Here is a 14,905-nt window from a genome sequence, read left to right as displayed (position 1 = left end):
TCCACAGGCGGCGTGTCCGAACGCTCCCCGCAGCCGGCCGTGCAAGCGGCGCCCGTGCGAGGGGCACCTCCCGCTCCCGGGCGGCGCCTCTGGAGCAGCGGCATTCCCGGGGCTCTACGGGCTGTGGGGGCTCCCAGGATGTGGGCAGCGGGGGTTCCACGGCTGCCGTGGGCTGCGGGGGTTCCACGGCTGCCGTGGGCTGTGGGGTTCCACGGCTGCCGTGGGCAGCGGGGGATCCACGGCTGCCGTGGGCAGCGGGGGATCCACGGCTGCCGTGGGCTGCGGGGTTCCACGGCTGCCGTGGGCAGCGGGGGATCCACGGCTGCCGTGGGCAGCGGGGGATCCACGGCTGCCGTGGGCAGCGGGGGATCCACGGCTGCCGTGGGCTGCGGGGTTCCACGGCTGCCGTGGGCTGTGGGGGATACACGGCTGCCGTGGGCTGCGGGGGATCCACGGCTGCCGTGGGCTGTGGGGGATACACGGCTGCCGTGGGCTGCGGGGTTCCACAGCTGCCGTGGGCTGTGGGGTTCCACGGCTGCCGTGGGCCGTGGGGTTCCACGGCTGCCGTGGGCTATGGGGGTTCCACAGCTGCCGTGGGCTGCGGGGGATCCACGGCTGCCGTGGGCTATGGGGGTTCCACAGCTGCCGTGGGCTGTGGGGTTCCACAGCTGCCGTGGGCTGCGGGGTTCCACAGCTGCCGTGGGCTATGGGGGTTCCACAGCTGCCGTGGGCTGTGGGGTTCCACAGCTGCCGTGGGCTGCGGGGGATCCACGGCTGCCGTGGGCTATGGGGGATACACGGCTGCCGTGGGCTGCGGGGATCCACGGCTGCCGTGGGCTGCGGGGTTCCACGGCTGCCGTGGGCTGTGGGGTTCCACGGCTGCCGTGGGCTGCGGGGGATACACGGCTGCCGTGGGCTGCGGGGTTCCACGGCTGCCGTGGGCTGCGGGGTTCCACGGCTGCCGTGGGCTGCGGGGGTTCCCCCGACGCGAGCCCCCCGGAGCCCCGCAGGCCCCGCGGCGGGCGGTGCGCGGGCGCCCTCTGCTGTCCCGCCGCGGCAGCGCCGCCGCGCGGCCCCGCGGCAGCGAGACCCGAGACACGCGTGGGAAGCACGGCACGGGCCAGCAGGAGCGGGGCCTCGCGGCGGTCGGGAGTTGACAAACAAACACTACCAGGACCTACCAGATAAAATACATATTTTTCTCTTCAAATTAAAGGGTACGGCTGTTATAAATAAGGGGTGAGAATGCCACTGCATGTGAAAAATGTATGGACGCACCTATGCGCACGGACATCCTTCTGCCCGCTCAGCGGTACCGCCCGGGAGGCCCCTCAGCCCCGCAGCGGCTCTCTCTGCTCTCTTACCTTGCAGGTGAGTGCATCGGCCTCAAAACATGTCATTCACGCAGTAAAAATATTCAAGCAATCAAGTTTTCTAGGGCTTCTGCTTCTTCCGTACCAGAAAGCAGCCCGAGGGAGTACAAGATACCACATTTCGCCTTAGCCGTGCCAAACCAAACCCGGGCTGGCAGGGCAGCTCCTGCACATCCCCGACTGCCAGAGACGCTGGCTCTCTCCCGGCCCTCGGTCCCGCAAGTCATCCGGGGCAGTTGCCGCACTCGGGTTCGGGCAGTCCGTTGTTCTGATCTTTTCGTGTTTCCTTAATCTTGATAAAGGGACCAGACAAGGAGAATGCTTATGGTAAATAAATTCTTGTCGACTTCAGTGAGGTGGCGATAGTAGCTGGACAGTATCCTGTGTTACCTGAGTACAGAATGAAAATAAACAGCCTACAACCTTCAATCCTGTTTTAAGAACCAGAGTGTTTATGAGACTATGACATTTATGAACCTAAAGAATATTTATGATATTAACCAAAATCAACCAATCAGTCACTTTAGGAAGGCTATATCTGAGATAGTGAAAATCCTGGAACTTTTGAAAAAGAGAATTAAATTATTTCATTGCATCAATTGTCTTAAATAAACAGTACACTAAAATGAGGCCTCATATTAAACACCATCATTTTAATGGTTTTCAACAGAAGGAAATGGAAAACATTGGTGAAATTAACCTGACAGATGAGGTAGGAGAGCTGCAATTTTAGAAGTAATATCCTTCCACAAGATCCAAGAAAAATGAAACAGTCCTGTGTTTTTGTGTAGGCTCCTTATTTTATTTTCTGTTGCTTTGACTGGCAAGCCCAAATATTTTAGCATGAATTTTATTACTGAGGAAAACAGCACGATTATTTAATGAAGATTACATCAGAGATGCATCTCATACCTTTAATATCATAATATTAACTTAAGAAAAAAGTTTATCCAGCTGTTCTTTCTAAAAACTCAGTAGATCAACAAGAAAATTGTAGCTATGGGTTTTTTCCCATGTTTTTCTGAAATGAGCATTCATAGAAATTAGAATTTCTGCAAAGTATTTTTCCTTCATTAAATCTAAAATTTCTGATTAAGATTCCAGTGAAAAAATATAGACAATAGTCAGAAATATATTCTTCTTCTATACAACTATATCTGTGTCACTATTTTACCATTTTCCCTAATGATGGTTATTGTGATGTGAAATGTTATTGGACCCCATGAACAGAATACTGACGACAAAATGGAAAGGAAATTACAGAAATGTATATTTCTGATTCTTTTGGGTTTTTGAAAATATTTTCCTTCTGAATTGACTGTGTGAATTCTCAAACTTGTTCTTTACACTCCAGGTATCTTTACTTAAAGATTTCAGTCTACCAGAAGGACTGAAATGCAATTTCAGTACAAACCTTTGAATGACCCTTTTTAAAATACCAGTCTGCTGAACAGTGTCACAGACTTGCCTGGAGGTTGCCATCAAGGATAGCAAATCTCTTGGGAAGCCTGAAATACAGGACACTAGCCAGAGTAAATACTATTTAAGATTCTTCTGATTTGTGTACATGTAATGAGCATTAGAGCAGTTTCAGGGATAGTTATTAAAAGAGAAAGAGTGAGCACTAAGAGGACTCTATTTGTTCCCTGACAGCATTACCTGGAGTTACCTAAACACCAGAGCATGGTTCTATCTTCCAAATTGATTGTTATAGACAGGGAGAAAAAAAATTGTTTTTCTCTTCTATGTAGTCAAAGCATAGAAGGGAATCTGATTCTTCATAGTGGATGCAATCCTTTATCCTTACTAAAACCAGCAATGCAAATGTTTGCTGCAACAGAAAATGTGTTATGAGGTTGTATAATAGCTGCCCACTTCTCACTTAACAGAAATAAAATTATTATAATTCCATGTAAACAGCCTTTCAGTCATATGTCATATTCTAGTTAAGGCTGACCAGCATAGAATTTGATCTGTGCGAGGAGTCCAATGTAACTGGCAGAATTGTCCCAAGAATAACCAATAAGGATTTATGTTGAAAAATGAACAGGGTGGATGTCATCTGCTGGGAAACACAACTGAAAAAAAAGTAAGAACAGGAAATACCTGAACTGCAGGTCCCACATGACAAAATAGCAACATTAAAGAATGTTTTTCTTGGCCTTCACTAAAGAGATGCTTTCTCCAAAATATGTTCCTTAATTAAAAGAAAAATACCAGTATTCTCCTGATTTAAGAGAAAATAAATCATAACTGAAACACTACAGACTGCTTGTTTTCAGGTTTGAATTATCTACTTCGTGCATGCAGACAATATGGTCCTCCTAACCAGTATTGTAAAGCTTCTTAGCTTGGAGAGTATGCCATCAAACAGCAACCTCAGTAACCTTAGAGGCTTTTTGGTCCATGTTTCTGATTTAGGGTGAAGTTGTTTAGTGAGGATTGAAATTTTGTGGGCTCTGCTCAAAGAGAACATAACATTATGCATCCCACACAGGGATTCATGCAAAAATAGATATGTTTACTTCAAACTGCAAGAAATATAAATACTTAAATTCCAAACATTAGAGAACAAAATTAAGTACTTGTGCTCACACTTTCAAGAGGAAAAGAAGAAATAATCACAGTTTACAGGAGGGTCTCTTTGCATCTGCAGTTCAGTTGCTGCAGTCCATCATCTCCACTACCTTTGAAAGTATGCTATTTAAAAAATGTTGAGCCACACTTACAAAGAACTCTGAGTGCTTCCTGTGCTGTCTCCTTGCCTCAGTCTCAACCAGGGCTGGAATCTAATAACTCGGAACTAGTGATTTCCTGGCAGAATATTGTATTTCAGCTTACAATCATTCTTTCTGGGAATTGAGGTAGTGCATTGAATCCATAAGTGTGCAGGCTGGATTCGATCTACTCTAATCCAATGTTTAAAAACAATATTTACCTTACTTTAGTGGAATTTTAGCCATTTCCTTTATTACTTTGATAATACTTCAGAGATAGCTCTAAAACAGGATAGGAAGGAAGAAAAAAAAAGTCTCAGGGAAAATTAAAGAAGTCTATATAAACGTGACTTTTTCCAGCATTCTGATATATGCATGTTCATATTTTTATATGTGTATAATACACAATCTATCATGAAGAAATAGTTTACTGCAAATATTTATATAAAGCATGTTGGCACCAGGGATTGCATACTATTTGACATATTCTGTTCTCATTATTGAAAAAGTATTGGTGCTTTCTAACGTACTGTTGATAAGAAGGCAACCACAACATTACTCTTCCAGGTTTAGCACTCCAAATCTCCTTCATAAGAGTCAACATGAAGTGCATTTGTATTTTTGTATTCTTATACCAGATCGATGTATATTTAGCAAGCACCAACTTTTTTTCAGCAGTTCCTGAAACCGTTTGACTGGATGCAGCCTGGAGATTCATGCATCTTACCACTGAAAGGATCAAAGTTTGTTGTCACCGTATCTGATTAACACAGGCAATTATTAAAAGGAAGGAGAAAACTACTTGTGCCAGAACTTAGACCCTTTAATAACTCAGAGTTCTATGTTTAGAACAGAACAAGGAATTACAACACACAATATTTTGAGCTTTATTTCCAGTCATTTTATTCCGTTCAGGATTTCAAATAGAAATCCTAAGCTGCCACAGGTTTTGTTTTTGCATGAACAGTTCTTCCACAAACAGGGCAGAAATTACTTTCAGACAGGAATCATTATTTAAATAACACATTGTTCCACCCAGTAACAAATACACTGGCAGTGCAAGAAAATTAAATTGGGGGGGAAGACTTGGCATATTTCATCAGTTCAATGAATTATGAAATAAAGTTCTAGAGGATCTGCAAACCCAAAACACCACAAAGGTCACTTATCCATAGTTATTTATTCTGCTATGCTTAATGACAAGTTTTGCAAGCAAACCATTTGGTAAGAATTTCATCCTGAAGAAATGAAAACAACAATAATAAAACTCAACAGTTATATAAAATCATATATGTTTAGAGATACACAATTTATGTGATGAGGTTTTTCCTCAAAGAAAAAGCCCTTCAAATTGCTACTGAATGGAAAAGAGAGGCTGCTTAAAGTACTTGGGGTGATTCAAGTTCCCAGCTTTCTCAGGGGTAAAAAAGAGTTCACAGTCATTCCTCAAAATCCAAATAATATAATCAGTCTTAGGTCTCTGTCCAACCTGGGATTCATTTTTTCCTGGCTTCTAATTTTCAACGATGCTCACTTCTCTTCTGCAAAAGAGAAATTCCACCTTCATCCCTGCAGTGCTTACTGGTCTCAATCTCCACATTGTCCCTTTGATCTCACACTTAAAGCCTATTTGAGGCAGCTGCCAGCCTGTCCATGTATTTCTGTGGGCAATATGCTTTCATAACACCTGGTTTTGGCAATCGCCTTCAGTAAAGCTGAGGGCTTAATTAGGTCCTACATGGACCCTGATATGTAGAAGATCTACATATCCCCTTACCAGGATGGAAGAGGAATTCTGAAATCAAAAAAGTCATGGTCTCTGGAGTTTTAAAAAATGTGGACTTTGCCTAAATTTTCTATATGGCCACAACTTTCACAAGACATTAAGTAGCAGTGGGTCAATTAAAAGCATGTTTAAGTCTTCTACATAAAGAAATTAAGATCTTCAGAAGAGCTCTGAAGTGAAAGCAGGAAGACTTAACTCATCAAAATTCCTTTCAGTTAGTTAGGAAGTTTTATTCTTATACAAACTTCAGCATTACCACTACTAGAGAGCTCTAGAAGATATAGGAATTAAGGAATACCATCAAGGAAATAAAGCCATACTTTCAGCTATTAACTTAATAAATTTTAACAGTATTAAAGCTCAGGGGAAATTATATTTAATTTCCTTTTGTTCACTACTTTTTTTTTTAAGATAGCATGGAAAGTTATGAGAGACTCGTCCTGACTTTTGGAGCCCCAGTCTATGATGAATCCTTAAACTTATATGTTAGTCTTTTTAACAGACTGCTGCTTTCTTTTTCCTTGTGCTTCAGCATTTCCTGATACCATCAGAGACCACAGGTGGAGCATTGAAATAAAGCAAGAAAGAGCTTTCTCCTGATGAAATGTCCAGACAGACATGACTGAAGAGATGAGCAGCTACCCATATCCTAGGTATGAGGTTTCATTGTTACATTACCCAGCACAGGGGAATTTCATCCAATCTGTTTAATTAATTTTAGTACTTACATTTCATGGTAATTATTTTTCCCCACCTCAATATGTTGTGACCTGAGGATTTTTTTTAAGATGAAAAAATCATTAGAATACTCTCAGTAATATTCTGGGGAAAAAAGAAAAAGAAAAAATTGAGAAACAAATCCTGTATTGTTTAACTATATTATTTCACCAGCATTCCTTTTCCTTCAACCTTTTGGACATTAGGCAGTGTCTTTATTTTAAATTATCTTCATTTAATTATCATCTAAGGGTAATTGTAGCCAAATTGTTTCTTCTGTGGTAATTGCCCATAAAAGAATGGAACAATAGGGTGAAGGAATGGGTCACCCAGCCCTCTTTGACCAAAAAGATCTACCCAAATATTACAACTAGCCCTTCTTTATATTGAGGGTGGCAGAGCACCGGAACAGGCTGCCAAGGGAGGTCACTGAGTCTCCCTGTCTGGAGACATACAAAACCCACCTGGACATGTTCTTGTGTCACCTGCCCAACTCTGCTTTGGAGGAGGGATTGGACTTGATCTTCAGAGATCCCTTCCAAACCTGGATTCTCTGTGATTATGCAGTATCTGAAATACAAGTGTACATTTTTTTCTGTGTCACAGGTTTTTTTTTCTCTTAGTTCCAGTGCAAGTAAGTCTTTCAAACCATCTGGAAGGCTGAGAAACAGCTGACAAAGTGAATTTGCTTTCCTGCATAAAATATTTAAGAAAAAATTGTTTGGTTTCTGACTACTTTCTTCATGCAAAACAAAGATAGATAACCATCCTTCAGAAAAATTCCAGCTGTGTTAATTTGAAGGTCATCTTTTGAAAACTATGTGTAATATGTATTTTGTATGCTTCTATACACGATTATTACTTTCCTTGGTTTTGTTAGCATGTCCTAACTATCAACCGCAACTCCTGTTTTGTTTGGCAAGCCTCCCAACAGTCAACAGATGTTTTCTCCCTCCTATTTCTTCCCTGAGCAAATGACTTCCAAATGATATCATCTCTCCTTGAACATAGAAGGTGACTCCCTTTGTCCCAGGGCTCTCTTCTGAGCCTTGGTGTTTAGAAACTTGTTAAATAAAAAGGTCCCATTTTCTAAAACAGTGCAAACTTTTCATTAACAAAATTATACTATGGACCACCAAGGCCAACAGACAGTATAGCCAACTAGGCTTACCTCTAAAGTGTTGGAAGACAAGTCTCAGCTATGAAAATCTGCAATTCATAATGGTTTGCATGGTATGCTTCTCTGCCTAACAAAATAGATTCCATTTACCTGCCGGAAAGCATTATTTGATAAGTGATTTGGTGCTTGCCACACACGGTCCTACGATTGCCTGTAAGATTCAAAGAATATGCATAGATCATCTAATGCTACTTCCTTTTGTAATTTCTTTAGTGGAGTCAACATATGATATGGAAAGAAAATCAAGAATTCTTTTCTCAAGCTTGGGCTGAATTGAAATATCACAGTGAAGTCATTTAACTTTTTCATGCTAAAGGTCTAAAAATAAAACAGGTATTTTTCAGAGTTAACCTTCTAGAACAGAAAAAAATCAAGAGAATTTTTCAATTAGCACTTATTACTATTAAGAATCCTGGATATCTTTTAAGACTCAGCTGAGCTCTTTTTATTCATCCAGTAATCTCAGTTAGTTAAAAGCACAATTTAGCAATCTGTGTTTGAAATATGTGTACAGTAGATACACTTTCAAGAAGGAACATAATTATTGCCATTTGAAAAGCACATATTTCAATGTACATTTGAAAAATAAACTTCTCAGTTGGGTAGGGCATGGTGCTAATAACCCCGAGGTTGTGGGTTTGATCCTCATATCGGCCATTCATTTAACAGCTGGACTCAATGATCCCTCTGGCCCTTCCAACTCAGGATATTCTGTGATTTCTGTGACATCTCTTTCTCCAAGCAATCTGCAGTTCTAAAAATGTGATATGCAAAAGGAGCGCACAGGAGGAAGGAATTTGTGAAGAAACAAGGATTTTGTATCTCTTATATCTTGCTCGCCTAGTTTTCCAGCACAGGGAGTTATGGCTGTTCAAATCAGACTACTCCATTCTCGTACATAAAGTTACTCTTCCAGGCTCTCTGTTGTTAGCAGGACTTCTTATATTCCTCCTCAGAGCTGCCCTCTCCATGTGTAACATTCATCCTCTGGCCTGAAGGTCCAAGTGTTCAACATAAATCTTAGACAAGATGAGAAGCCCTTCCTCAAGGATTTTCCATTGCCTGAGATTGTCTGCAATGGTGCAATGCTGCCATTTCAGCTGGTAGGGTCTTTCTGTCTCTGAAGAGTTGGTCTTTGCTGAATACAAAACCCATCTCTAGCAGGTACACTCTGTGACATTATACTTGACTTTATTTTTAAAACCCTTTACTGACATTGGCAAATCCTAGGCACGGTCTGTGAGTGATTGGCATATTATGAAACCAGAAGAAGGTGCAGAAAAATTTATAAAATACTTATCCAGATGACTGAGACAGACAGCATTTCAGATTTAAAGTAAGAAGCAGGAATTCCTGGATGTCAACTGCATAATCAACTACAGATTCCCTTCAAATAATACATACAGAATCCAAAGGCAAAAGATCAGTAGAAACTTATTGCAGGCTCAGCAGAAGGTTTTCTAAGACCGCAAACTCAGGGTTGTTATCAGTAACCTTGGCCTGGTTGCTTCCTTTACCCACACCTAAGGTGTGGAAAATCAGTCTGGCAGCTTCCAGAACTGTGTTGGTTTGGCAAAAGCTGATTCTGTGCTGTGGAGTGGCCCTCACAAGCAGCAGCTGTCTGACCATCCTTCCCATGGCAGTGGGAACAGCAATCCCTACTCTTCACAGTCTTTCCCTATAACAGATTTCCTGGACATCTGTCCCCATGCTTCCTGTGGCAGGACTGTCCCCTCAAACAGCAAAATTCATGATCTTCTGCATTGCTAAGAAGCACTGGGCTAGTTCTGCTTGGGAATCACAATTTTTAATGACCAGTAAGTGGTTACTTTCAAAATCATTACTATTACAAAGGGCCTATATTTTTAATCCTAAAAGCACCAATGTATGGAAAACCACAAGGTGCCAAGGCTTAGTAGCTAATAAGATGATTCACTGTCTCCACCTTTCACTATGGTTAAAATCTTAGACTCTAGCTTTACTGCTCTTCAGGGACCTCTGACACATCTTTGAGATTTGTGTTGAGATTAAACAAAAAAATTTGTGAGCATGGACCACCTACACTGAGTTAAAGCATTTGAAATTAAATACTTCTCTGATTATGCAATGTTAAAATCCTTACTGTTAATACAGTTTAGCTTCTTCTGGATTGCAAATTCTCAATTTTATTTAGCATATAAAGCTAAAGCCCAGAATCAGTCAAGCCATTTTTCACTATAAGTAATGGTTCTTCCATTTGATATACACTAAGAATCATCTCTCGGCAAGATTTTCCCCTATCATTAGGTTTTGTTCTCATAACAGAGCTATTGGATTTGAAACAAAAATGTGGTTGTCTAACCACAAAAATCCAACAAGGAGCACAAAGTAAAAGAATCCTTAAAAGGCTTCTGTTTTTGGTTTTAATTTTAAATATAGTATTAGTATAGCACTTTTAAAATTAGATATGTCAGAAATGTACAAACAGAGCACCTAATATAAATGGAATGCAGCTTAAAATCACAAGTCTTCATATGCAGGCTTCATATGCAGCTACTTTAAAAGTGTAATTTTGAACATCAAAAATACAAGGATGAGGAGAAAAGTTATATATCCTTATTCCTTCCCATTTCCTCATTGTAGAAAGTGCTGACATAACCCTTCAAAGCTTTGGTGTATCCTGAAGAATTTACCTTCAAATTCATTAAATGATCTGCAAATTTTACTAAAGTTTTGAGCTAATATTGAATAAAATAATGGATCTCAGTAAAATGAAATTACCATCCTTCTAAAGATACATTTTATATTTTATTGTGACTGATCCAGAATTAAATTATAAAACCCCCTTCATATTAGTTTTTAAATAGGAGTTTAGGTCTCCTGTGCTGCTTCCTCAACTGTTTGTTATGAACATGAAGTGTTACCACCTTATCAGTCACTAAATCATATTGAATTGCCATTGTGCTTGATTATCTATGGGTATATGTTTCATTATGTTCTATTCTAGAAGAAGATAGATTATTGAGAAAGACACAATGTTTTCTACAAATGCATCTTTGATAAATGTTTTTGATAAAAAACTTTTGATAAATCAAATTAAAACCCAAGGAATTTTTATAACTTTTTTTCATTCCATGACATTCAAAGGTTTCTTTCTAGTAATCTGGAGACACTTCTATAAAGTGGATGGTCATACAAATCCATATTTGTGAGCTTTAACTGACTTCGACAGAGCTACACAAAAAGAAAAAAAAATGCTAATAAAATGCTAGATAAAAGATAAAATAAGGAGTCATATGAAGTAAAAAAATCACTAATTAAAGATGTACCCCACAGTCTGAATTTATCCTCTGCAGTGTTTTCCTGATCTACTTGGCCCAAGAAGTATGAAATAGTGAAAGACGTGTGGAACAGTCATGACTACATTTCAACACACCCATTCCACAGAAAATGCATCTCATTCATAGAAGAAAACCATGAAGACAGCTAGGCTCAGAATTTTCTATGTATAACAATTGAAAATGGTCCTGAAAAGAAGTGTTGATAATTGTGACAAAAAATATTTGAATATATTATTGGTGTTGTGCCAGATACATGCTCCATTTTGTTTTTTCTCAGACAGAGGTTTTCTTAGAAGATTTCATTGCCCACATAACTGCTTTACTTCTTCCAATTTCTGCCTCTCATAAGCTATCTAAAATGCAAAGCAATGGCACTCTGCCATGAATCTCAGCATATCACTTCCCCATCTGTCCAAATCAGGCACCTGTCCAGATTAAAATGAAGCTTTTCTCTGTTGCACATCTAAATTTAATTCTGACAAAAATCCAAGGTTATGAAAAACGGGATGTGCAACTGCATCTGACTGCAACACAGAATCAAAATGCTGCTTGGGCGTGTGTCCGTCACCAGCTCAATGTGCGGCAGGAAGTCCTGGATCTCTTTCACAGTGCCTCTGGAGCTGCTGTCTCTCACAGATGCCTCTTGCAGAGGTCAGACAGATCCTGTCAGATCCTGTTCTGGAGACCATTTGTCACAATCCCTTAAAATCTTATCAGCAATACAAATTCAATTACCACTTATGGTGCCATTAATTTACTTCTTAATAATTAATTAATTAATAATAATTTCTTATTAAAAAAAACAAACATTGAGCTTTCTCTCTAATAGGCAGTCTTGGCTATTAAATCAAGTTCACTATGATTTAATGAGTTCTGAATAATCTTTCACCATGTTTTTTCCACAGATAATTGCTGTTTCATGTCTGATTGAGATGCCCAAATTAGACTTCACCTTTCCTGACAGGAATAGAATATTTGCAGTGTAATATCTGATATCAGAAATTAATAAGACTTTCATTTTTTCTGGATTTAGAATAGTTTTGCTTCCAAATTACTTATGGGTTACTTAAGCTATTTATTGATTCTCTGAAAAAAACATTTTTGCTTGTTTACAAATGTACCAGCAGTTTCATTGTATGCTCCGTGGTCCTCAAATTGTGAGATATATAGTAAAAAATAATTCTGTAGTTAAGAATATAATACAACTACATAACAGCACTCCTGAACTGCTCTAAAATTTTTTAATCATAAATCTATTATGATTTTGTCAATGAGTTTTAGAACTCACTTTTCTGGCCAGTCTTTTCTTGAATCTTGCATTGTTCACCTATAGGCTTTGAAATCTCACAAAATTGATTGGTTTATATCTGATGCCATGTCTGACATTTTTCATAATAATTTCTCATTTCATGCCACCATCATCACTTCTGCTGTAGGAAAAATTGGAAGAACAACTAAGCAAGGTTAGAAGACATTTTAGCAAACAGTCCGATGTACACTTTAACTAGACACACTGCCCTAGAAAAGGGAATAAAATTGGAGAGTTACAGCTCTGAACTCCAAAATCACCAAAAGACATCAATGACAGAGACAAAATTATGCACAGCTTTCCCTGTCTACTCCCATACTCAGTCCTCTTCCACGAGCACTTCCAGGACAAAATTTCAATGTCTACAAAAACTGCAGATTTGGAAATACCCAATGATAGTCTCTACAACAGAATCATCTAGGTGAAGTTCAGGGTCAGACAACTCAGCACATGAGTCTTAGTACAAAATTAAACCTTTGACCCCTTCCACACAAATATACACATATATAGTCAAGATTATTATCTACTCTCTTGACCATTCTACATTTCAAAGTTTTAGGATACATTTGATTTCTTGGAAAGCATCATACTGCATATCTACATCGTAAACAAACCTGAAGAAAATGTAAGGCTTAATTTTATTTTTAGGGCCAGCCAATAGAAGGCATACAAATATGCTCTCTTCAATATTGACATGGGTGCCTAAACTCAGGGAAAAAAAAGTATAAGAAATTTTCCAGATGGACCAAAACGCCCTGTAACTTGTTTAGAATCTCACAACACAAACACTTCAGGTCTGACAGCTGCCAGAATGGGTGTGTTTGTGTGTGGTGCACGCATATGTGTGTGTGTCTCTCTCTTTTTCTTGCTCTGTCTTTTCCTATTTTTGTAGTGTTTGCTCTCTGGCTTTACTTTTTTACAGCAGTTTTTGCCAATCCAAAATATGTAGACACTAAGTTAAATCACTCATTTTGTTTATGTGGCAACAAGTTCAGACTTCTTGCCGAAAAATGTTCTTGGCTTTGGACAAAGCAGGCTTTGAGATGCTTCCATCTGTTTTGAATACACCACAAATCGTAGTATGGAAACCATTGCTCTCAACTGGTAGCCAATTTGCTGAATAAACCTATATTAAAAAAAATAAGTATGATTCAACTGGAGACTATTTTCATATTTTTATATCATTTAATTTCAAAGGAATCCAATCCTTATATGGGAGAACCTTAAATACTTATGAATTTTCTTGCTGGGAAGAGGGTCAAGTAAGTAACAAAAATTTAAATTCATAAATTGGTATTATCAGTGAGGGGAAAAGGTTTAGATTCTTGATGTTCTTATATAGTATTCCTCATAAGAGGACCTTAGTTTTGTTTCAAAGGTAAGCTTTCAATCTCTCAGCAGTTTCACTTCTTTGTATGTTCTACTACTGCTTGGAGAATTTGAGAGAATTTGTAAGTCAAATTCTCTCAACAGTCAACAGTATACACAGTCTTGTAAAAAGGAGGATATTCTCTGCTTTGCCTTTTGTCTGTTGTGGTAGTCTTGGCACATCTTTTTATTCTTCCTCTTTTCTCACTCCCATTTTGACTACCACTGCTAGTTTTGGAAAGAGACAAGGATTTCTTTAACAAGATGTATAGATAGCACCAGCAATAAGGACTCCCAAACAAAACTGGTTTCAAATACATCTCTTTTTGACCCCAGAAGATTATAATCATAGAATCACAGGACATCTCAAGTTGGAAGGAACCCATAAAGATTGTCAAGTCCAACTCTCTGTTCCTCACAGGGAGTTCCATCTTTCAAGACAGTCAACAAAATGTGATTTGTGTATACTTGTGTGTGATTTACATGAAAACTAACTACAGGAGTTACTCAAAACATCAGAGGAGACGCAGTAGTAAAACCTTGAGAAATTTTTTCAAATATAACTTTCAACCCACAGCACTGGTCCCCACATTCTGCTTCTAAAATCAAGCATAGAGTGGGAATGTGTTCTAATGTATCTACATTATGCAAAACTAAGTCTTTCTAATACATATTTCTGTCTTATGTTCCCTTCCAGGCATAGTCTTTTTTCAGAGACACGGCAAACCAAAAATATTCAAAGTCCAGAAGTCAAGAGCCAGAAGCAAGGGATTCTGTGCCTGTTGTGGTAAATTGCCTGTGATCAAATGTCATGGCTCATGCCCATGTTCCAAATTTATTGCAGAAGAACCTGGCTTAGGAGAGTCAATGATGGAGAAGGCACCTCATACTGCAGCATCTAGTAATAATTCCTAATTTTACTCCAAGGCAGATGTGATATAAATTATTCAGCTGAGCTTGTGAATGTCCTAAAGTCTGAACCTTTCAATAGAGCTACAGTCCAACTGCATTGTTGATAAAACAAAGCTGCAAGCAAAGGCTGACATGTAACAGAGCTGTTAATAAGTACAAACATTGGTTTCCATATGCAATATTTAAAATATACCAGAAGAAAATCACTGAAACAAGGATATTT

The 14,905-nt window shown here is 39.5% G+C and overlaps 1 long non-coding RNA gene across 1 annotated transcript; it reads left to right on the top strand.

Moving 5' to 3' along the window:
* Positions 1-1,307: 1,307 nt before the first annotated feature.
* Positions 1,308-14,497, top strand: LOC110475251 (uncharacterized). Its single transcript, XR_002466235.2, has 3 exons — positions 1,308-1,371; positions 6,409-6,529; positions 14,468-14,497. It is a non-coding gene; the product is annotated as an uncharacterized LOC110475251 (long non-coding RNA).
* Positions 14,498-14,905: the final 408 nt, after the last annotated feature.

Source organism: Lonchura striata, chromosome 6 (assembly GCF_046129695.1).
Source record: "Lonchura striata isolate bLonStr1 chromosome 6, bLonStr1.mat, whole genome shotgun sequence".
In the NCBI taxonomy this organism is placed as follows: domain Eukaryota; kingdom Metazoa; phylum Chordata; class Aves; order Passeriformes; family Estrildidae; genus Lonchura; species Lonchura striata.
This window is presented reverse-complemented; position numbering and strand designations above follow the sequence as displayed.